The 22,699-nt window shown below is 43.2% G+C and overlaps 1 long non-coding RNA gene across 1 annotated transcript in view; it reads left to right on the top strand.

The window, feature by feature from the left end:
- The window catches only part of LOC129051243 (uncharacterized), a 153,916-nt gene extending 140,939 nt beyond the window's left edge, over positions 1-12,977 (top strand). Inside the window, exons 2-3 of the long non-coding RNA XR_008515326.2 lie at positions 9,489-9,587; positions 12,668-12,977. This is a non-coding gene — a long non-coding RNA (uncharacterized LOC129051243). The remainder of the gene's footprint in view (positions 1-9,488; positions 9,588-12,667) is intronic.
- Positions 12,978-22,699: the final 9,722 nt, after the last annotated feature.

Raw genomic sequence — 22,699 nt, 5'->3', positions numbered from 1 at the left:
ACAAACAATTAGCCAGTCATGGTGGCATGTGCCTGTAATCCCACCTACTTAGGAGGCTGAGGCAGGAGAATTGCTTGAATACAGCAGGTGGAGGTTACAGTGAGCTGAGATTGCACCACTGCACTCTAGACTGGGCAACAGGCGAGACTCCATCTTAAACAAACAAACAAACAAAACCAATAAACAAACAAAAGTCTGTAAAAGTAGTAGAAGAAAATACAAGTAAATATGTTTATAAGCTTGGGTAAGGAAGAATTTTTTTTTTTTTTGAGACAGGGTCTTGCTCTGTCTCCTAGGCTGAAGTTCAGTGTCTTGATCACAGCTCACTGCAGCCTTGAATTCCTTGGCTCAAGCTATCATCCCACCTCAGCCTCCTGCATAGCTAGGACTCAGGCATGTGCCACACTAAGCTAATTTTTTATTTATTTTTTAAATTAATTAATTAATTTTTTTTTGAGATGGAGTTTCGCTCTTGTTGCCCAGGCTGGAGTACAATGGTGCAATGTTGGCTCACTGCACCCTCTGCCTCCCGGGTTCAAGCAATTCTCCTGCCTCAGCCTCCCGAGTAGCTGAGGTTACAGACATGTACCACCATGCCAGGCTAATTTTGTATTTTGTACAAATACAAATTTTGTATTTGTAGAGACAGGGTTTCTCCGTGTTGGTCAGGCTGGTTTCGAACTCCCGACCTCAGGTGATCCACCCGCCTCAGCTTCCCAAAGTGCTGGGATTACAGGTGTGAGCCATTGCGCTGCTAAGCTAATTTTTTTTTTTTTTTTTTTGAGGCGGAGTCTCGCTCTGTTGTCTGGGCTGGAGTGCAGTGGCAGGATCTCGGCTCACTGCAAGCTCCGCTTCCTGGGTTCACGCCATTCTCCTGCCTCAGGTTCCCAAGTAGTTGGGACTACAGAAACCCGCCACCACTCCCAGCTAATTTTTTTGTATTTTTAGTAGAGACGGGCTTTCACCATGTTTGCTAGGATGGTCTCATTCTCCTGACTTCGTGATCCACCTGCCTCGGCCTCAGGAAGTGCTGGGATTACAGTCATGAGCAACCTCACCCGGCTCTGCTAAGCTAATTTTTTAAATGTTTTTGCAAATATGAGATCTCCCTGTATTGCCCAGTTTGGTCTCAAACTCCTGGCCTCAAGTGGCCTTCCTCATGTGGCATCCCAAAGTGCTGGGATTACAAGTGTGAACCACCACACCTAGTCCCAGAAAGATATTTTCAAACAAGAAATAAATCACAGCCAGATGCAGTGGCTCACACCTGTAATCCCAGCACATTGGGAGGCCTGAGGCTGAAGGATCACCTGAGGTCAGGAATTTAAGACCAGCCTGGCCAACATGGTGAAAACCTCTCTCTACTAAAATACAAAAATTAGCTGGGCGTGGTGGCCAAGCCTTTAATCCCAGCTACTCAGGAGGCTGAGGCAGGAGAATTGCTTGAACCCGGGAGGTGGAGGTTGCAATGAGCCGAGATCATGCCATTGTACTCCAGCCTGGGCAACAGAGCCAAACTCCATCTCAAAAAAAAAAAAAAAAGAAAAAGAAAAGAAAAAAGAAATAAATCACAAAAAAACCAGAAAACCCAAGTCGGAGAGCCATTAAGACAAAAAACAAAAAAACAAAAAAAAAACCCACTAATAAATTTGACTCCATCAAAAATTAAAACTTGGCCAGGCGTGGTGGCTCATGCCTGTAATCCCAGCACTTTGAGAGGCTGAGGTGGGTGGATCATGAGTTCAGGAGTTGGAGACCAGCCTGGCCAACATAGTGAAACCCTGTCTCTACCAAAAATACAAAAAAATTAGCTGGGCGTGGTGGCGGGTGCCTGTAATCCCAGCTACCTGGGAGGCTGAGGCTGGAGAATCATCGGTTGAACTAGGGAGGCAGAGGTTTCAGTGAGCCAAGTCACGCCATTGCACTCCAGCCTGGGCAACAAGAGTGAAACTCCATCTCAGAAAAAAAAAAAAAAAATGCATATCTTTCAGCTCAGCAATCCCACTTCTCTATTCTCAAATAATACACATACGTACGTATAAAGAGGTATGTACAAGAATGTTCATTGTGAACACTCTTGGTAATAGCAAAAAAACTGGAAACAATCATAATTTCTGTGAAAAAAAGAATAGCTAAATAAACTATACCCACACTATGCTATTCTACATAACAGTTAATAATGAGGATATGTATGGTGATCTGCCCGGAATCACAGTGGCCTCTGCTCCCAGCTTCTTCCTCCTGGGCTGCGCCTGTTCATCACCTCTTTTGCAAGCCCTACCCCAGGCCCACCCACTGTCGGTCCTCCCTGAACTCTTGACAGGCAGCTGTAAGGTTGTTGGCACCTGCCTGCAGAAAACCCTGCACCCTGCCCCACCTTCAGAGGCAGCCCCCTCCCTCCCACGCTCCACCCTGTTCCTGCTCAAGCTCAAGAAGAAAAATGGGCCACTGCTTGGGACCTGTGATGCCTGGCCAAGACGGACGCCCAGGACCTCAGCATTTCCTGTTATGTCTCGTGGAGGCATTGAAACCACAGGGCCTCGCCCAGGTGCACACAGCACCCCACAGAATCTCCAATCCCAGCCCTTCCCCAGCACTACGGGCATGGGACCCCTGGGCCCACTGCCTGGGCAGCTCTTCACTCCCTGCAGTGGGTTGATTTCAGTTGGGTTTGGGGTGGCACGGGGTGGGAGTAAGAGGCACCCAGGTCCGAGTAAGAGAGTAAGAGACACCCAGGAAGATGGTCTCTGGCAGGCTTAGTGCCAACAGCGCCACCTACCAGTCAGCTTATTTGTATAAGCCTCAGGTGGCTCGGGCACAGGAGAGGGAACGGCCCCCCTTAAAGCTGGATAGAGCCAGCCTGGGGCAGCTTTTTGTTGTAGGAGGCCCACCCCAAGTCAGGCAAGAAGAGGCATGGGTGGGGAGCCCAAGGGCACAGCTCACTTTGGGGTCCAAGGGACTCAAAATCACTCCCTGGTGGGACCTGGGGCAGGATTTCACCTGCTTCTGCTTCAGTGACTCCAGTGGGTTCTATCACTTGGGGGCAATTAGGAAAACAGAAACCACGCGAGGTGAATCAGAGGGATTTAATGCAGGGGTTGAGCTGGACAAGTGTGAGCATCAGTTCCATGATGCAGAAGCAGCAGCTGTGCCCATGTGGAGGAGAAAGGGCTGAGAGAAATTTATGGGGACCTGGAGCTCAGGGGAGGGGGCCCGGCTGGGTCTCAGAGCTCTGAGGAGGTACTGGGGGTTCCTGAGCCATGAGGAGGGCCTAGATGTGGTGTCAGAGCTTGGAGGAGGGACCTGGCAGGTGCGTAGCCAGCTGAAGCAGTGGTTTCTTAGTCTAGAGGAGGAAGCCAGATGGGGTCTCCAAGCTCAGAGGCGGGGGCTGGGCAGCACTATCTGGAGCCGTTTTGAAAGTGACAGGAAACCACACTGGAAACGTGGCAGTCACCATGCCACACCGGCTGACCTGTAAGATAAACGGAAGTTATTGTGCCCACATTTCTGCTTTGCGCCCTGACCACAGGCTGCCCCTCTGGGTGGCAGTGTGACTGTGCTGCCAGCGGCTCCTCCCCGCGAGCAACAGGAGGGTCATCCTGAGGTCAGAGGGACAGCCCTTCCCTGCGGGGCTGATAGATGTCGGAGGCTGTGCCCTCCTGCTGCCATGGACCTGGCCGAGATGTGCCAGGCCTGCGCTGGTCGAGACTTCATGACTACCGTGGGTTCTTATCTTTGCATCAGGGGTCAGCTTGGCACAGAGAGATTAAGCTCACAGGGGGTCACACAGCAAGCTGGGGTACTGGGGTTCATGCCCCAGTCCTGCCTTTCTGTCACTCACAGGCTGGTGGGAAGAGACCATCGCTGTTCCCTGTGGGAGCCCAGCAGAATAGTGCCAGGACCCTGGACCTAGGTGGGGCCCTGGGACTGCTCCCCTTCTCAGCAGGGACAGCAGGCCTCAGTGGTGTGGGGTTTGCTCCCTGCAGCAGCGCCCCTGCTCAATCCTGGGGTGCACTCTGCTTTCCTTTGAGGGGAGGAGTGCCGAGGATCACCTGGCTGCCTGGAGAAGAGGGTGACAGGGTCAGCAAGAAAGGCAGGGTCTCCAACAGATGTTGTTCCTCAGGCACTGGGAGCCTTTGTAGGTTCCTGAGAAGAGAAAGAGCCATGTGAGGCAAGCGGACTTACCTGTGGGGTGTCTGGGTGATTTCTGCTCATAGTCGACTCTGAAGAAATGGTCAGAGATGAGGAGATGTGTGTGGGCAGCTGCCTGAACCCTGATGCAAAGAGTCAGCTTCAAACGTGACTCTGAAAAGGGAAGTGCCTGGGGGACAGAGGGGAGGTGGGCAGGCCTGGCCAGCAACAGACCTCAGAGCTGGGCCACCTGGACCCTCAGTCCAGCAGTCCCCAGGGAGAGACAGGCTGGGGTGGATGGCACTTACTGACTGCCTCCTTTGGCCCTGCCCCATGGGACACATGGAGGCTATGGGCCAATACCAGCACAGCCCTTCAGGAAGCACCCACTCTGCCATTCCCACAGAGGCAAATGCACTGACCCCTGACACCTGGGGCTGGTGCTGGCTACTCTGGACACAATGCAGTGGGAGTGGGAGAAGGAGGCCCCCCAGCCGCTCATTGGTTAGCAAGTGACCTTGGGGTAAGAAGGGGTGCTCAGAGACCAGGATGGACAGAGGCTATGTTTGCCACTGTCCTAAAGGCTGGGGCAGCCTGTGGAATGTAGATGAGGTGAGCTGACTGCCTGGGTGTATCATAGGGCCTGTTGGAGAGAGTCCTTTGCTGAGGAGCAGAGGAAGGAGGTCATGGCAGTCACCCAGGCAAGGGAAGCTGGATCAAGTGGGTGGAGCAGTGGGGCAGCCGGGGGAGAAGCATGAGGAGGTAAATCCAGGTGCCTGATCTGGGGGCCAGGAAGAGTAGCAGTGGACAAGGATGCCAGGCCCTGAGTTGGCCACTTACCCTCCAAGGGTATAAGCTGGGCTTTACAGCTTCCAGGGGAGTGGGCATTGCAGGAAGGGTGTCTTCTACCCGGGGCCCTCATCCATGGCCAGGCCCTCTGGAAGAAGTGGGCAGCCCCTCTGCAGCCCAGGAGTTCACACTCCCCAGGGAGCCAGCAGAGGCTGGCTATAGAGAGGAGCTCTGCAAGTGAGGGAACGATGGCCTTTCTGGGCTGACCCTGTGTTCCCTCCCTCCTTCTGTGTCCTCTGTGAAGGCCACTGCCCAGGAAGCCAGCACCCTTCTGGATGCAGGGCATCCTGGGCAGGGCACTTGGCTACTGATGGTTGGCCATCCTGGCTGGTGGCAGCAGGGCCTGTCACCTTCATCTGCTGGTTGCCTGCCCAAGCTGCAGGTGTTTGGATGAGCCCTTGCGGACCTGGACCATGTACTCCAGGAAGATTCAGGGGACGATGACCTCCCAAGATGGAGGGAGACTTCTGCTCTTGGGGTTGCCTGCTGCTGAGCCTGAGCAAGAAGATGAGGGCAACTAGGCTTTTGCCCAGGCTCTCCAGCTTGTTCTTACTTTGGCCAAGAACAGCCTGTGCCGGGCCCCCACGCACAGGTGTTTCTATGTCATGGGCAATGCTGCCTGCAGGAGCAGTACTACCCAGAAGCCTGGATGACAGCCGAGATCATTCTCCTGGTGGACCCCGATCACCATGGTCTGAAAAGGCTGAAGGCCAGAATCCAAAGGGAGGCATCCTCTGATAGCCAGCTCCACTGATGGCAGCCAAACCTCCTCTCAGGCCTAATCACAGGCCCATGCTAGCATTTTCATCCACTGCCCTGGAGTACACCTGGTTCCTTCAAATTGGGGATGTGCCCACCTGCCCTCCCAGCCTTTCCAGCCCTAGGGTGGGTCGGTGCTGGACAATCAGCCTCATACCTGTTTGTCTTGGAAGCAAAGGGGCAGCTTCCTGCTTACAAAGAGGGAATGTCCTAGGAGACTTACAGTTTCTTATACCAAGAATAACCTCATCCTTGAAGTTGGAGCCCTCTTGACCCATACCTGGGGCTCAGACCCAGAAGCAGCATCCCTGGGTCTTGTCCCTGACCTGGGATCCTGCAGGATGGAATTAAGGCCTCCACCCTCCCGCCGTGGCCCTTGAGGAGGCGGTGCCATGCCCTCCTTGGGCATGAAGCTGACTGTGATTTGAATCCTTGCCTGAGCCTAGGGCCAGTGTGGAACAGAGCCTAGGACAGCATCCTTCCCCAAAGACAGAACTCCCAAATGGGCCCAGCCAGCTGAGACCCATGGAGCTGACCTTTCAAGGTGCATTCATGGGGGTCCTTCCTGAAGAATCCAGGTGAGGGCCCGAGCCATCACCTACAGCCGTGGGTTTGATCTTACCCTTCTCTGCATCCTTGCTTCCAAGCAGAGACCACTAAGGGTTCTCTTAATGAGCAGGGTCCCCTGGCTTTTACTGGTCTCATCTCCCCACAAAACTGTCAGAATGTAAATTGGTGCTTCCAAAGAACATGAGAACAGAGTTTTCTGTGTGGATTCACCATCCTGTGCACACTCGCTTGCTGCCAGTGCTCGGGAAACCTCTCTTGCATAGGGTAGAGGATGTCAGCCCCATTACTGTGGGTTTCGCAGATGTGAGGGCCAAGCTGGAGGGTTTTCTCTCATGTCCGTGAGGGAGAGATGTGCTGGGTAGGCCTGCTTGGCATGAATCCTGCCTCTTAGCTCCTTCCTGGGTCTGCATTCAGGGACAGGGCCACAGCCACCTGTCCTGGCTTCTCTCTCCTGCCAGCCACTTTAACTTGCCTCCCCACTTGCTGGCCTTCTTCTTAACCTTTCCTTCCATGGTCTTGAACCCAGGAACAAACCCCTGCCCCTGCCTCCAACTCAACTCTAGATTTATCTGACAGGCCCCTGAGCCAGTCCATGGGTTCAGGCAGGGAGGTGGCCCTGGTCCTCGACCTGCAACATGCCTCACCCCATGCCTCTGGTACCTGCCTACCCCAGGCAGCAGGTTAGGGGCCAGGTAGGGTTGGTGGCCTTCTTCCTCCTGAGGCCCCACCCACTACTCATCATCCCTTCATGGCGAGGGAGGCTTCAGCACTCAATGCCACCTTCATCTTGGCTGGTGCCACCTGGGACCTGCTGGGCTATAGCCACAAGAGGCTGGGCAAAAAGTGAGTGCCTCCCACAAGAAGGACCAAGGGGTTGGGGATACCACAGGGTGGGAGAGGGCTCTGAGGGAGGCCCTTCAGCCCTGCTTTGCCTCCTCACTTTTGCCACTTGGAATCTTCAAACAGTTTCTGCTCTTCCATGATTCCCTAATGCACATTCCTCACCAAGTTGCACCTTTGTCTGGCCACCCACCATCTCTCCATCTGTCTTTCTGTCTGTGTTTCCATCTGTGCACTCGTTGGCCCAACAAACATCTCTGACAACCCAGGAGCCAGATGTAGGCCCAGATGCAGGGGTACAGGCGAGTCCCTTTGGTCAGCTGGGTGAGCTGGAACCAAGGGAATGAGGCCAGGGCTTGTACAGAGGGGCTGATTTGCAGCAGAAGAGCCAGCCCCTGAGCTGCAGCACAGAGTGGAGGTAGTGGGGAGCTGTCACCTCGGGGTGCCCACCCTTTCCCTTGTGCCATCACTCCTGCCATCCTCCTCAACTGGGGTGTCCTGCCTGATCCGTCCATGCAAGGCCATGTCAGAGCTCATCACACTAAGTGTGCAGATGGCCAGGCCGATCAAAACTCCTTCAGGGCCTTCTGGACCTCTCCTAGTCCCTGGTGTTTCTCCCTCACCAGGGAGCTGCGCCTTTTGCCAGTGGCTCATCTGGCAAGTGTCTCCGGTCAGCCCTTGCCTGGCCTGGCACCTTGCTGTGGTCTGAATGGGCTCAATTGGCTGAAAGTATTATCAATAGAAAGGAATGTTTGGGTTCTTCAATTTCATTGTGTTCTGGCCTAGAAAAAAGTCCATTCAGATGGTTCAGGGACCTTAGAATTTTATTCTGTGTTTACAGACGGATGCATTTTCTTCCTAAAATATGTAAAAGCAAGCTGTATCCTCACCACCTTGGGCACATGTTGTCAGGACCTCCTGAGGCTGTGTCATGGGCATGCCCTTAAACTAGGCAAAACAAACTTTCTCAATTAACTGAGACCTGTCTCAGATATTTTTGGAAGTGGAGGTCAGATATGCCTCATTTTACCTCTCCACCATTAACATTAACACAGAACTTAAGTCTCATGAGAACTATTTACAGTCTGTTATCTTGGAAGCCTGCTACCTGAAGGCTTCATCTGCATGACAGAATCTTGGTCTCCACAACCACTTATCACAACCCAGACATTCCTTTTTATTGATAACTCTTTCAATCAATTGTCAATTAGAAAAATTTTAAATCTACCTATAACGTGGAAACCCCTGTTTTGAGTGGTTCTGGCTTTCTGGACAAAACTAATTGGAAACCCCTGTTTTGAGTGGTTCTGGCTTTCTGGACAAAACTAATGTATTTTTTTTTAAATGTATTTGAAGTCTCATATCTCCCTAAAATGTACAAAACCAAGATGCACCCTGACTACCTTGGACACATGTTCTCAGGGTCTTCTGAGGGCTGCGTCATGGACCATGGTCACTCATATTTGGCTCAGAACAAATCTCTTCAAATATTTTACAGAGTTTGACTGTTTTTCTGGTTTGTTGTTGTTGTTGTTGTTTTGAGATGGAGTCTTGCTGTGTCACCCAGGCTACAGTGCAATGGCACGATCTCAGGTCACTGCAACTTCCGCCTCCTGGGTTCAAGCAATTCTCCTGCCTCAGCCTCCGGAGTGGCTAAGATTACAGGTGCCCACCACCATGCTGGGCTAATTTTTCTATTTTAGTAGAGACGTGGTTTCACCATGTTGGCCAGGCTGCTGTCGAACTCTTGACCTCAGGTGATCTACCCGCATCAGCCTCCCAAAATGCTGGGATTACAGGTGTGAGCCACTGTGCCTGGATGAGTTTGACTGTTTTCATCGATAAATCAATACATGTATTAGATTTACATTAGTTTGATCTGAGGGTGCAAAGTGGGGGCTTCCAGGTCATAGGTATATTTAAACATATCCTGATTGTCAATTGGTTGAAGGTGTTATTATCAGTAGAAAGGAATGTCTTGGTGAAGATAAGGGGTTGTAGAAACCTAGATATTATCATGCAGATAAAGCCTCCAGGTAGCAGGCTTCAGAGAAAATAGATGTTAAATGATTCTGATCAGACTCTTAGGTCTGATGTTGATGTCTTAAGGTCTGTGTTGATGTTAATGCTGGAGAAATATAATGAGACATGTCCAATGCTCTCTTCCATCGTGGCCTGTACTAGATTTTCAGCTTCCCTCCAGAATCCCCTTGGCTGAGAGGAGGGGTACATTCAGATGGTTGAGGGGCTTAGAATTTTATTTTTGGTTTACATCCTTCCCCTTATGGCCAATATTTGCCAGAGTCAACATCAACGGATACTGATTTTTTTTCCCCTAGCATTGCTTCTGTGGCATGGCTGCCTGCCCTGTGTCCATCCTGTCCTTCAGTGGAACTCCCTGTGGTGGAGGGATTTAAAAGCAAAAGACTTATAGACAAGTAAGTGTTCTAGGCCAGATAGGAATGGACTCGGACAGGCATTAATTACCCCTTAAAAGATTTATTTAAAGAGCCAAAACAAAAAGTCAACGGCGAGTTTACCAAAACTGACTTTTCAATAATTTCTATGCATTGAGCTACTATAATCTTGGTTTTAATTACAGACTTATGGCAATTAACTATGCAAAACATGAGTATTTTTCTAAAAAATAATTATATATATATGTATCTGCAGAACTTATAACTGGGAGTATTATACCCAGGAGGCTTGGTCATGAGGTATCTTTATCATCTCAGTAATTATTTTCTTTTAATTCCAGGAAGCAGGACATTTTTTATGGTTGGGGTGGATAAAAAGGTGCCACATAATAGCTGAGAAAGCAAAGCCCTTTGTTTTATAAGCTGTTTAGGCACCTCTGTACCCTCCTTGATCTGGAGGGTCTGCGCTAACTCCCTAAAAACCAGCCCTTACAATCTCATGCACCCATCTCTTCTGCAACAGTCTCTGGGCCTCGAGCGAGGGTCCTTGCAGAGTCTTAGCAGTAGGACATTTGCAATGAAAAACAGATCGGGTCCAGTGGGATGCCAAATAACGGAGATTTGCATCCCTAATCTTCAGAATGCCATGATTCTGGTTTCCCTTGAAGTAAAACAAGGAGAGATAAATAACATTAATATTTTGACCATCAAGAGTATTTTTGTTTCAAAAGAGAAAAAAAAATTTCATTAGGTCACCATTACAAAATATGAAGAAAAATTATAATCTTGCAATCATTGGAAGATTATTATAACTATGAAAAATTTCATGATTCTCAGGATTGTCTTGGCTGTATGCAGTCTTCTTTGATTCCATATGAAATTTAAAGTAGATTTTTCTAATTCTGTGAAGAATGTCAATGGTAGTTCGGTGGGAATAGCATTGAATCTATAAATTACTTTGGGCAATACGGCCATTTTTATGATATTGATTTTTTCTATCCATGAGGATGGAATGTTTTTCCATTTGTTTATGTCCTATTATTTCCTTGAACAGTGGTTTGTAGTTCTCCTTGAAGAGGTCCTTCACATTCCTTGTTAGCTGTATTTCTAGGTATTTTATTCATTTTTAGTGATTGTGATGGGAGTTCATTCATGGTTTGTCTTTCTGCTCATCTATTGTTAGCGTAAAGGAATGCTTGTGATTTTTGCACGTTGATTTTGTATCATGAGACTGCTGAAGTTGCTTATCAGTTTAAGGACTTTTGGGGCTGAGTTGACGGAGTTTTCTAAATATAACAGCATACCGTCTGCAAACAGAGACAATTTGACTTTCTCTGTTCCTATTTGAATACACTTTATTTCTTCCTCTTGCCTGATTGCCCTTGCCAGAATTTCCAATACTATGTTGAATAGAAATGGTGAGAGAGGTCTTCCTTTTCTTGTACCAGTTTTCAAGGGCAATGCTTCCATCTTTTGCCCATTCACTATGATATTGGCTGTGGGTTTATCATCAATAGCTCTTATTATTTTGAGATATGTTCCATCAATACCTAGTTTATTGAGAGTTTTTACCATGAAAGGGTCTTGAATTTTATCAAATTCCTTTTCTGCATCTATTGCAATTATCAAGTGGTTTTTGTCTTTGGTTCTGTTGATGTGATGGATTAGGTTTATTTATTTGTGTATGGTGAAACAGTCTTGCATCCCAGGGATGAAGCCAACTTGATTGTGGTGAATAAGTGCTTTGATGTGCTACTGATTTTGGTTTGCTAGTATTTCATTGAGGATTTGTACATCGATGTTCATCAGGGACATTGCCCTGAAGTTTGTGTGTGTGTGTGTGTGTGTGTGTGTGTGTTTCTGTGTGTGTGTTCCTGGTTTTTGGTATCAGGATGATGCTGGCTTCATAAAATAAGTTAGGGAGGAGTCACTCCTTTTCAATTGTTTGGAATAGCAAAAAGAACGAAGCTGGAGGCATCGCACTAGCTGACTTCAAACTATATTACAAGGCTACAGTACAAAAACAGCATGGTACTGGTACCAAGGCAGACATGTAGACCAATGAAACAGAACAGAGACCTCAGAAATAACACAACACATCTACATCCATATGATCTTCAGCAAACCTGACAAAAACAAGCAATGTGGAAAGAATCTTCTATTCAATAAATGGAGCTGGTAAAATTCACTAACCATTTGCAGAAAATTGAAACTGGACCCCTTTTTTTAAGCCTTATACAAAAATTAACTCACAATGGATTAAAGACTTAAATGTCAAGCCCCAAACCATAAAAGCCCTAGAAGAAAACCTAGCCAATACCATTCAGGACATAGGCATGAGCAAAGACTTCATGAGAAAAGTGCCAAAAGCAATTGCAACAGAAGCCAAAATTGAAAGATGAGGTCTAATTAATCTAAAGAGCTTCTGCACAGCAAAGAAACTATCATCAGAGTGGATAGGCAAACAACAGAAAGGGAGAAAAACTTTGTAATCTACCTTCTGATAAAGGTCTAACATCCAGAATTTACTAGGAAATTAAACAAATTTACAAGACAAAAACAAACAACCCAATCAAAAAATGGGCAAAGGACATGAACAAACACTTCATCAGAGAAGACATTTACATGGCCAATAAACATATAAAAAACCCTTAACATCACTGATCATTTGAGAAATGCAAATCAAAACCACAATGAGATACCATCTCACACCAGTCAGGGTGGTGATTATTTAAAAAATCAAGAAACAATAGAAGCTGGCAAGGCTATGGAGAAATAGGAATGCTTTTACACTCTTAGTGGGCATGTAAATTAGTTCAGCCACTGGGGAAGACAGTATGATGATTCCTCAAGGTTCTAGAACCAGAAATACCATTTGATGCAGCAATCCCATTACTGGATATATACCCAAAAGAATATAAATCATTCTACTGTAAAGACACATGCACACATATGTTTATTGCAGCACTATTTACAATAGAAAAGCCATGGAACTAGTTCAAATGCCCATCAATGATAGACTGGATAAACAAAATGTGGAACATATACATCATGGAATACTATGCAGCCATAAAAAAGGAATGATGTTATGTCTTTTGCAGGGACATGGATGAAGCCAGAAGCCACCATCCTCAGCAAACTAACACAGGAATAGAAAACCAAACACCGCATGTTCTCACTCATAAGTGGGAGTCAAACAACGAGAACATATGGACACAGGGAGTGGAACAAAACACACCAGCGCCTGTCAGAGACTGGGGGCTAGAGGGGAGGAAAGTTAGAGAATGGGTCAATAGGTATAGCAAACCACCATGGCACATGTATTTAACAAACCTTCCCATTCTGCACATGTGTCCCGGAACTTAAGTAAAATAAAATAAAATAGAAAGATTTTATGATTCAATTTGTACTCAAGAAAATAAAAGGCAGAGCTGACATTTAGTAACAAGTATTACCCTTTTCCCTTGAAACAATCTCTCTCTCTCTTTCTCTCTATCTCTCTCCCTTGCTCTCCTTTTTTATTAAAGAGAAGTCATAGTAAGACCAATTTGTGTGAAAAATGTTTTAGGCTTATTATGATTGGCTTGTGATATGGTTGACTCTGTGTCCTCACCCAAATCTCATCTCGAATTGCAATCCCTCCTGGTGGGAGGTGATTGTATCATGGTAGTTGTTTCACCCATGCTGTTTTCATGATAGTAAGTTATCATGAAATCTGATGATTGTATAAGTGTTTGACATTTTCTCTTTTACACACACCCCCCCACACACACACACAGTCTCTCCTGCCACCTTGTGAAGAAGGTGCCTACTTTCCTTTCCATCATAATTGTAAGTTTTTGAGGCCACCCCAGTTATGCAGAACTGTCAATTAAATCTCCATTGTTTATAAATTACCCAGTCTCAGGTAGTATTTTTATAGCAGTGTGAGAAGGGACTGGTACAGCCTGAGTAATCACATAAAGTGCAGAAACAAGAAATTGGCCACATAGGCTCCTATTAAGTTGGGTTTTTTGGAACTTTACCTAAAATTGTGTTATTCTAGTCAAAGCCTGGGTAAAATAACCAGTGTCCCTACTTGTCCCATTTTATAATAAAAGATGTACTTACTGAAGCAAACAACTATATTGTCATATAATCAGAACACTCATAGCTTTCAACTTTTGGATAACTTAGAGAAAAGTAAATTTGCTCACAAAAAACATACTTTACCCAATTGTTCTAAACTACAAATAACTCAAAATAAAAACATTTGCTTCACTTTTCTTTAACAAGAGCAGTGGCTTTCAAACACAATTTCATTTGTTCATCTTGGAACTGCTATCCACAAGCCAAGCAGCTCCTGTGAGATGGCACTGCCTATCAAGCACTGTTGAATATGTAGCAGTTCTTCACATAGTTACAGTCAGTCCTATGGGCAAACAGATGCTCTTTGCTTATGAGTATTATTCTCCTTGCATTCCTCAGGTAGCAAGATGCTATATCAAAAGTATTTGAATCCCTATCAGGGATTTGGGCCAAAGGACTCAGGGTCTTTGGTTGATCTTCATCTTATTTGTCTCAACATTGCCCCAGGCAATATCATTTTCCTCATTATAACTTTTGCCTTTTGATTAAAAAAATTTCTATCTAGAGGAAATAATGAATAAGAATTCAAACATATCTGTGATTCTTCTGGGGCAGATCCTTTGACTTCCTTTTCCTTCCAATTTTTTTGCTTATTACCCTAATCATTTATCAAGCATCTGTAGGAGCCCTGAGGGACAGCAAATTTGATAAGGCTTCTCTGTCACATGATTGTGCTGAAGCGATGTTACCCAGAGTGCCAATGAAAAAGGGGCCTTTTTAACCCCTATATTTATTATGACCTAAGAAATAGTCATATTTGGTGGGGAAATATCCCAGACATCATAGAAGCCAGTCCCACAGGGCTTGCATACGAAGCATATTAACTGCTTCATCTGGGGAGCTCCATTTGATATTTTGTAGGGAGAGTTGGGCAGTCTCCTTCTCAGAGCGAATAGACCTTATAGTGGTATTTATCTGGTCCCCTAGGCTGGTTGCAGGAATACCCTCCTGTGCACTTGGATCACATATTCTCATCAGCAATTGTTTAATAGTGACCTGCAGGTCCTGCATCAACCCAAACAATCTCTTTTACTCTGCAGCATTTTCAGTTAAGGATTTTGTTCTTAAAGTCGTTGTGTTTGCAATTTATTATAATAAAGCTCAAGAAACTGATACTAACCTACAATACGGAGCAATTTCTTTGCATTGTACCCTATGGTTTAATAGTTACTTGATTTTGCCCTTACCCCACATTGACTATCTTCTTGGTAACCACAGGTCTCAAGGTGTACCCTGGTGCTTAATTTTTTTCTTTCATCCACTTAGTTTTATATGTGTGTGTGAGTATATATATACATATATATGTATATATATTACATATAAATAATATATATTATTTTAAAGTGACTCTTAAATAGTTTTCTAACTAGGAAAAAGTTACATTTTCTTTAGCAAAATCCACATCTTTGTCTTTTATAAACCTCACCAAAAACACATTTTACACTCCTGCTATTTTAACTTTCAGTAACCAAAATTCCCAGTGTAAAAAACTGAGATTTTAATTTAATGTTGGCTTTAAGATTTTAAACTAATGAAGAGAATTTTAAGATTAAATTTACCAGATTAATCTTACAAAAGATTACTGAAGTCATGTGAATTAAAAAGCATCTGAGCTAGCTTCTATCAATCTGATTGGCCCTTTTCTTTAGGTCAACTGATTCACGATTTTTCATGCAGTTTAACAGTGAAATATCACTTCATGATGACACATATAAACAAGTAGATATAACAGACAAGCAGACAAAAGAGGACCCAAAAGATTTTTCATTTGCCTGTTTTCAAAAATTATCTCATTTACTTTAGACTATTAATTAAAAAGCTACAGCAAATGCTAAAGTGGAGAATTACCATCCAAGGCCTTCTTAAAAGAGGGAAGATGAAGTAACAGGGTACAGCTTCTGAGATAGCAATTTGAATAATTTCAAAAAGAAATAGATTATAGAATTTAAAAATTAAAAACTTCTTGTATTAACAATATTTTAATGAAATTGTGTTTTACCCAATTATTTAGTTTTGTATGAGTGTATTTATAATATCAAAGTTCAATTTCTAGAAACACTTAATTATATTTTTTAATTATAGCCAATTAATCACATAACATTTTTAAAATTTTTTATTGTTTTTTACTAACCTTGATATAATTTAGGTCATTCAGAAAATGCTTGGATTTTCTGGCTGGTCATAAATATTTATCTTCCTTGCAAAACACAGTCATTTTATTTTAGGAAAAAATTTATCATACGAGACTCTCACATAAATTTACTTTTGTTTAAGCTTTCTTACAAAAAAAATCCTTATTTTTTTAACCTTTTTTTAAACATTGCTCTTGTTTCTTGCTTCCTTTTTTACCTTGTTTTATACAAAACATCTAAATAAGTTTAGAATTAGACCAAAATTTGTTACTAAAAACACATTAGTAACAAGAATGTTACTTTACATTAGTAAAACAAGAATGTTTTACTAATACATATACCTTTAAATTAGAAAGTACCTAGAAATTCAGACATTTAATAAAATATTTAACATAACTTTAGGTGCTAAATTATGACAAGTTTGTTTCTAAATATTTATTCCATTACATTTCCCTAGTGTATTAGTCCGTTTTCACTCAGCTGATAAAGACACACCAGAGACTGGGCAATTTACAAAAGAAAGAGGGTTATTGGACTTACAGTTCCACATGGCTTGGGAAGCTTCACAGTCACGACAGAAGGCAAGAGCAGCAAGTCACGTCTTACACTGATGGCAACAAGCAAAAAGAGCTTGTGTAGGAAAATTGCCCCCTGTAATAATCATCAGATCTCGTGAGACTTACTCACTATCACGAGAACAGCAGGGGAGAGACCTGCCCACAAGATCCAATTACCTCCACTGGGTCCCTCCCACAACACGTGGAAATTCAAGATGAGATTTGGGTAGGGAGACAACCAAATCATATCACCTAATTATTTTAATAGTTTACCTAGATTATTTATGAAAACTGTGATCGTCAACATTTAAGGTTATTTTTCTCTCAACCATTTTTATAGCCTGTGAATTTCAGGTAATTACCTAAGTAAGAACTTTAAGATTAAATATAGTCCAGGTGTGGTGGCTCATGCCTGTAATCCCAGCACTTCGGGAGGCTGAGGCAGGTCAATCACTTGAGGCCTGGAGTTTGAGACCAGCCTGGCCAACATGGTGAAAGCCTGTCTCTACTAAACATACAAAAATTAGCCAGGTGTGGTGGCACACGCCTGTAATTTCAGCTACTTGGGAGACTGAAGAATGAGAATCGCTTGAACCTGGGAGGCAGAGGTTGCAGTGAGTTGAATTCATGCCACTGCACTCCAGCCTGGGCAACAGAGTGAGACTCCATCTCAAAAAAAATAAAAAATAAAAAAAGAGATGAATTATATGTTTACTTTACAAATTATTTAAGATTTAACTTGAATCTTTCAGTTTTCTGAAACTGATATCTTTCAGTTTTCAATAATAATGATATTAGTGTCTTATTTCTTTAAAAATTATACAAGCAAAGATCATTCTAGTTTTGGCTGGGTTTACAGTTTTGATGTCTTATATAGTATTTGGCAAGAATAAGTATGAAATGGCTTAATCAATAAATACAAACAAAAATGTATGCTGCCAATTCTTGACATTTCTAATATTGATTTGCCAATTATTTTAAAGCTAGTTTATTTATTAAAGGTTTTGCATAAGTCTTGTGAGCTTGAAAAGCATTTGGGCTGATTATTAAATTCATGAGTACTCTTTAAGTTTAAGCCAAATTTGGTACTTTGTGGCCAGAAATACATAAAAAAGTGCACATACACTTAAACATGCACATACCCACTCATACAAACAAAGATTTGTAGCCTATAGTTTTTACATCAGAACTCTAGGATGAGATATTAATACAAACTCATTGGTTAGCAAAAACAATAACAGAAAAAGCTGGATGAAAACACTAGATTTTATCTCAGTAGTTTCCTTTGATAGTAAAGTCTAGTTTACTTTAGACTATTAGCAGTCTAAAGTAAAGTCTTAAAGTAGACTATTAATAGTCTAAAGTCAGAGCAGACTTAAACAGGCAGAAAAAAAAAGCCGAGAAGTGGAGAACTTAATAGTTGCAGGTCGACCTTTGAGCTCTGAATTCTCCTTGATGTAATTTGCCTGTCAGTTTAAAATGTGCATAAGATCATACCTCATGTGTAACAATCTGGAGTATTAGAAAACCTGGCATGCCCTTCCATTTACACAACCACTTGTAAGTAGACACACCATAAATCCAAACAGGGTGCCCAAGAGAGGTTGTTCTCCTTGTCTTTCTTCATTTTTAATTTGTTTCCCATGATTTTTCTTAAAAGGAAGAACTGGGCTGTGGCCTAGGATTTAGTGGAGTAGATCAAAAGGTACTGATTGTGAATAGGACTCCACAGTGTGTCAACACTAAGTGATTTCTGGCCTCTTATGTGCCTCAGTTTCTCTCTCTGGAGGTCTACCACCTGCAAAAGAGCTCACAATGTGGAGTGAGCAGCTCCTATATGTGTTTCCTGGATGAAGCTTTTTAAAATTAAATTGTTGGGAGTTCCCTGTAGGGCCATGGCAACATTGCAGGACATCAACACCCTAGACACTCCTAATCAGCCCTCAGTCACCCAAAGGTAACTTTCAGCTGGGAGAATCAAAATGCCTTTTCTGTTTGGACCTGAGGAAACTCAGTCTCTCATTTATCAAAAAAAATGACACTTCAGTTTCTCACCCAAATGGACAGACAAGCCAATAAAGATGAATTAGAAGAGAAAAGGCAATGGAAAAGACTCTTTAGAATGCACCTCTGAACTAGAATTAGGATGCTAAACAAACAACGTCCAAGGGGAAATACATACATATATATAAATATACATATATACACATTAGCTGTATATATATACACATTAGCTATAGATATATACACATTAACTATATATATATACACACACATTAGCTGTATGTGTGTATATATATATATATATATATATACACATTAGCTATATATATATAGCTAAGACCACTTCCTGTATACTGTCCTCAGTCACCCCTAACTTTTTAGCTCTCATCTGCCATTACACATGCCAAGGTCAAATCCTCTCACAATGCAATGGAATCTCTATTACTCCCCAAAACCAAAAAGGTAAAATAATGTGATACCAGAAAGCAGAGCTTTAGACCTAAAAAGAATCTGCCCGTGGCTCTTGAAACTCCACAGAGAAAACACAGCATTTCAAAAAGGGGTGAGTGGCATCTTTGTTTTGAGTTCTTTGAGGAGTTGAAGTCATTAGAAGCCTGCTATAGATATTTTTCTTGGTACAAAAGATTGAAAAGGAGAAGGAGGAATAGGGGAAAGAAAAGAAAGACAAGAAGCCAACACAGAAACCAAGTGCAGGGTTTTTTCTTTTTGCAGCTGTGAGAAACTTCAGACAATTCAGAGGCCTTGTTCTCTATAATTTGGAATTTTCATTTGGATTTGACCAGGTCTAGTAGAGTTGGTCACATCAGATGGGAGAAAGACTGGAAAAATAACAACAAAAGCCAACAATATGATCACTGAATGCTCTAATAGTAAGAGAAAATTAAGACCAGCTGGTTGTCAGTTGTACCGTTTAGTCATTAAGGAGAATTTACAAAACAAATAAAACCCAATTCAGCTAGATATCTAGGAATGGGGCCCTGGCTGAAGACTGCTCTCTGCCATTTTAGAAGAAAGAAGAAACTCAAACTCACCTTTTCTATTGGAGGTGAGCTGAAACCCCAGAAAGGAGTTACCTGCCTTTTATCAGTATGGAAGGAGGAAAACTTGACTTCACTGTTGGAAGCAAGCAAAACTCCATAAAAGAAGTTGTACAGCAAAATAAACTTTAGATGTCAACCAAATTTGGGGATATTAGGGATTCTCTTGAGGGAGGGGCCCCCAGGCCTCAGCCAATTATCTCATTGGTTTGAGCCATAAGGATAGATCAAGCTGGTTTGAAGCACTGAGAGGAGATTTGTCAAAGATTAGGGGCACCTCCACTCAGAATCTCTCTGTGGTTACTAGTTGGGAACCCAAAATATCAGAGACAGGTCTCAGTCAATTTAAAAAGTTTATTTTGCCAAGGTTAAAAACATGCCTGTGACACATCCTCAGGGGTCCTGATGATATGTGCCCAAGGTGGTTGGGCACAGCTTGTTTTTATACATTTTAGAGAGACACAGTACATCAATCCATACATGTAAGATTTACGTTGGTTTGATCTGAGTGGGCAAGACAATTCTAAGTGCAGGCTTCCAGGTCATAGGGAGATTTGAACATATCCTTTTTATTTTATTTTTATTTATTTTTGTATTTTTTTTATATGGGATCTCACTGTGTCACCCAGGCTGGAGTGCCGTGGTGTGATCTTGGCTCACTGCAACCTCTACCCACTGAGCTCAAGTGATCCTACCTCTTCAGTGTTCCAAGTAGCTAGGACCACAGATGCATGCCACCGTGCCTGGCTAAGTTTTTTGTATTTTTTTCGGTGGAGGCTGGGATTCACCATGTTGCCCAGATTGGTCTGAAACTCCTGAGCTCAAGGGCTCCACCCTCCTCAGCCTCCTAAAGTGCTGTAATTACAGGTGTGAGCAACCACACTCAGCCAGATTTAAACATATTATGATTGGTAGTTAGTTAGAAGAGTTATTAGCAGTAGAAAGGAATGTCTGAGTCAAGATAAAGGGTTGTAAAAACCAAGGTTTTATTGTGCAGAAGAAGCTTCCAGGTAGCAGGCTTCTGAGAAAATAGATTGTAAATGTTTCTTATCACACTTAATGTTTGTGTTAATGTTAATACTGGAGGGATATAATGAGGCATGTCTAATCCCCTCTTCCACAATGCCTGAACTAGATTTTCTGATTAACTCTGCAAGGCTCTTGGCCGAGAAGAGGAGTTCATTCATATAGTTGGGGAGGGAGGTTCTTAGAATTTCATATTAGGTTCACATTTGCCAAATTTTTCACTAAAACTAGAAGTTGCCAATAGTTAGCATTGTTCCATGTAATTGAGACTACTGAAGAAACAGTTTTACATCCAAGGTGTTTAGGTAAAAGATTATAAGAAGGCAAATTTGGGTGGTGGGGGAGGGTGGGCAGGCTTCTTTAGTGGGTTACAGGATTGTTTTAAGTTAGAATAAAGCTGAAGGTTTCAGCAAGTTGTGGAAGGTTTGTAAAACATTTAACATTGTAGAAGAAATTCTGTGTGTATGTATATGTCTATATTAGCTAAAGTTAAAAAAGTATTCAGATTTTTCATAAATTGAACATTAAAATAAAAGCACAACGCAGTTTTCTTGGAACATTGATCTGCTCTTTAAGAGAAAATTGTAAAGGGTTATAAGAAAGTTTATTGAGACTCTTACCTCATGGTCAAACATTAAACTTGGATAGATTTGTCTATAAAGTTATATTAAGAATTGAGTTTGACATTAATAGTACCATGATGCAAAGGTGAAATTTGGCTCTCCCTCTAGAACAAGATTTTCATGTGATACTCAATAATGATGAAAAGTTTGTTGGCCTTTGCATAAGCTATAAGAAAAATAAGAAAAAGAAAGTGATTGTTTAGAAAGCTAAGTTTTCCCTCTATTAATGAGTATAGGTTTTATCCTTTAAAAAGTTTTGAGTTAACATTTTGACTAAATGTATAACTTATGGTAACCTAGAATTCTATTTTATAATATAAAATGATTTAAACCTTTGATATTTGACAAATGTTCCATAATCACATTATAAATTGTGTCTTTTTCTGACCTAATTGAACTTTTAGCTATTAGGTCTCCTAAAGTCCAAACATGACATATTTGATTTATATAATATAAAAATCATACAGGAAGCATGATCAAATATGAAATGGTGTTAGAATTTCTTTGTGCTATATTTGTAAAAATAGGTTATCATTATATATTCCAAAGTTATGGGAAACTCTTATAATTGTAATATTTCTTAGTGTACATTATAAATAATTATAACTGTTATGTAAAATTCTTGTATGGAACAGAAGTAACAAACTTTTCTATTTAATTTTGGCTTTAACAGTTAGTGTCCTAAAACTTTTTGCCATCCACAGACAATTGTTGGGACTTAATAATTATGCTTTTAGCTGACTCCTAACTCTTGCCATGGATCTTTTGGCTGCCAGGGATTTCAGGGAACAAAAGAGACTTGGGGTAGGCTGGCTGCACTCCAGGTTGTGGGTAGTGGTCTAGTTGTGGGGGCTGGGGTTGTTTTCACTTTGCAGGGTGGTCTTCGGTCTTCTGGAAAAATCTTTGAACGTGGTTTGGCCTCCAGCCCAGCCCCTCCGGTTCTCTTCGGCCAGTACTGGTTTTTCTTAGCTACTATCAGAGTTCCACAGTGACCCTCACCAGCACTCCTGGACACCTTCTTCAGCCTTGCAATCACCCCAAGTGGACTCTGAGACACTCTCTCAACTTCACTTGCCCTTGTGGGTTGCCAGTTCCAGTTCAAAGATCATGTACTAGATTGGACTTGTTTCTGTCGTGGTTCCTTCCAGTGCCAAACAGCTGTGCAGACAAGCAGGAGCGTCTGGGAGGCCCAGGATGAAAGGAGGAAGTGAGCTCAAAGGCCGGCCATCTTTCACTGACATCCTCCTCAGGGGTATCAGGAATGATTCCATTACCAACAGACCCCTCATCAACTCAACAGACTGTATTCCCATCGCCATGGGACCCAATTCCTGCACACAGCCTCTTTCGGAAATGGAATCAGAAGAGCAGTTTCCAGCGCCCACCGCACATGCTTGACACTCCTCGTCCTCCAACGGGAAGCAACCAGGGAGACTGCCAAGGGCCCCGAAGTGGTTGGCGCAGGCAGCTTTTTCGCGAACCAGGCTGGCTCTGCCTGTCCCGTTTTCCTCTGCTTAGGCAGGCTGACAGCCCTGACAGTTCAGGGGCCGAGGTTGCCTCGCATATGCGCGTGCGCCAGTCTCAGGCCTCGCATATGCACATGCG

Source organism: Pongo abelii, chromosome 19, assembly GCF_028885655.2.
Source record: "Pongo abelii isolate AG06213 chromosome 19, NHGRI_mPonAbe1-v2.0_pri, whole genome shotgun sequence".
NCBI classification, from domain to species: Eukaryota; Metazoa; Chordata; class Mammalia; order Primates; family Hominidae; genus Pongo; species Pongo abelii.
Note: the sequence above shows the minus strand (reverse complement) of the source record. Positions and strands in the feature narration are given on the sequence as shown.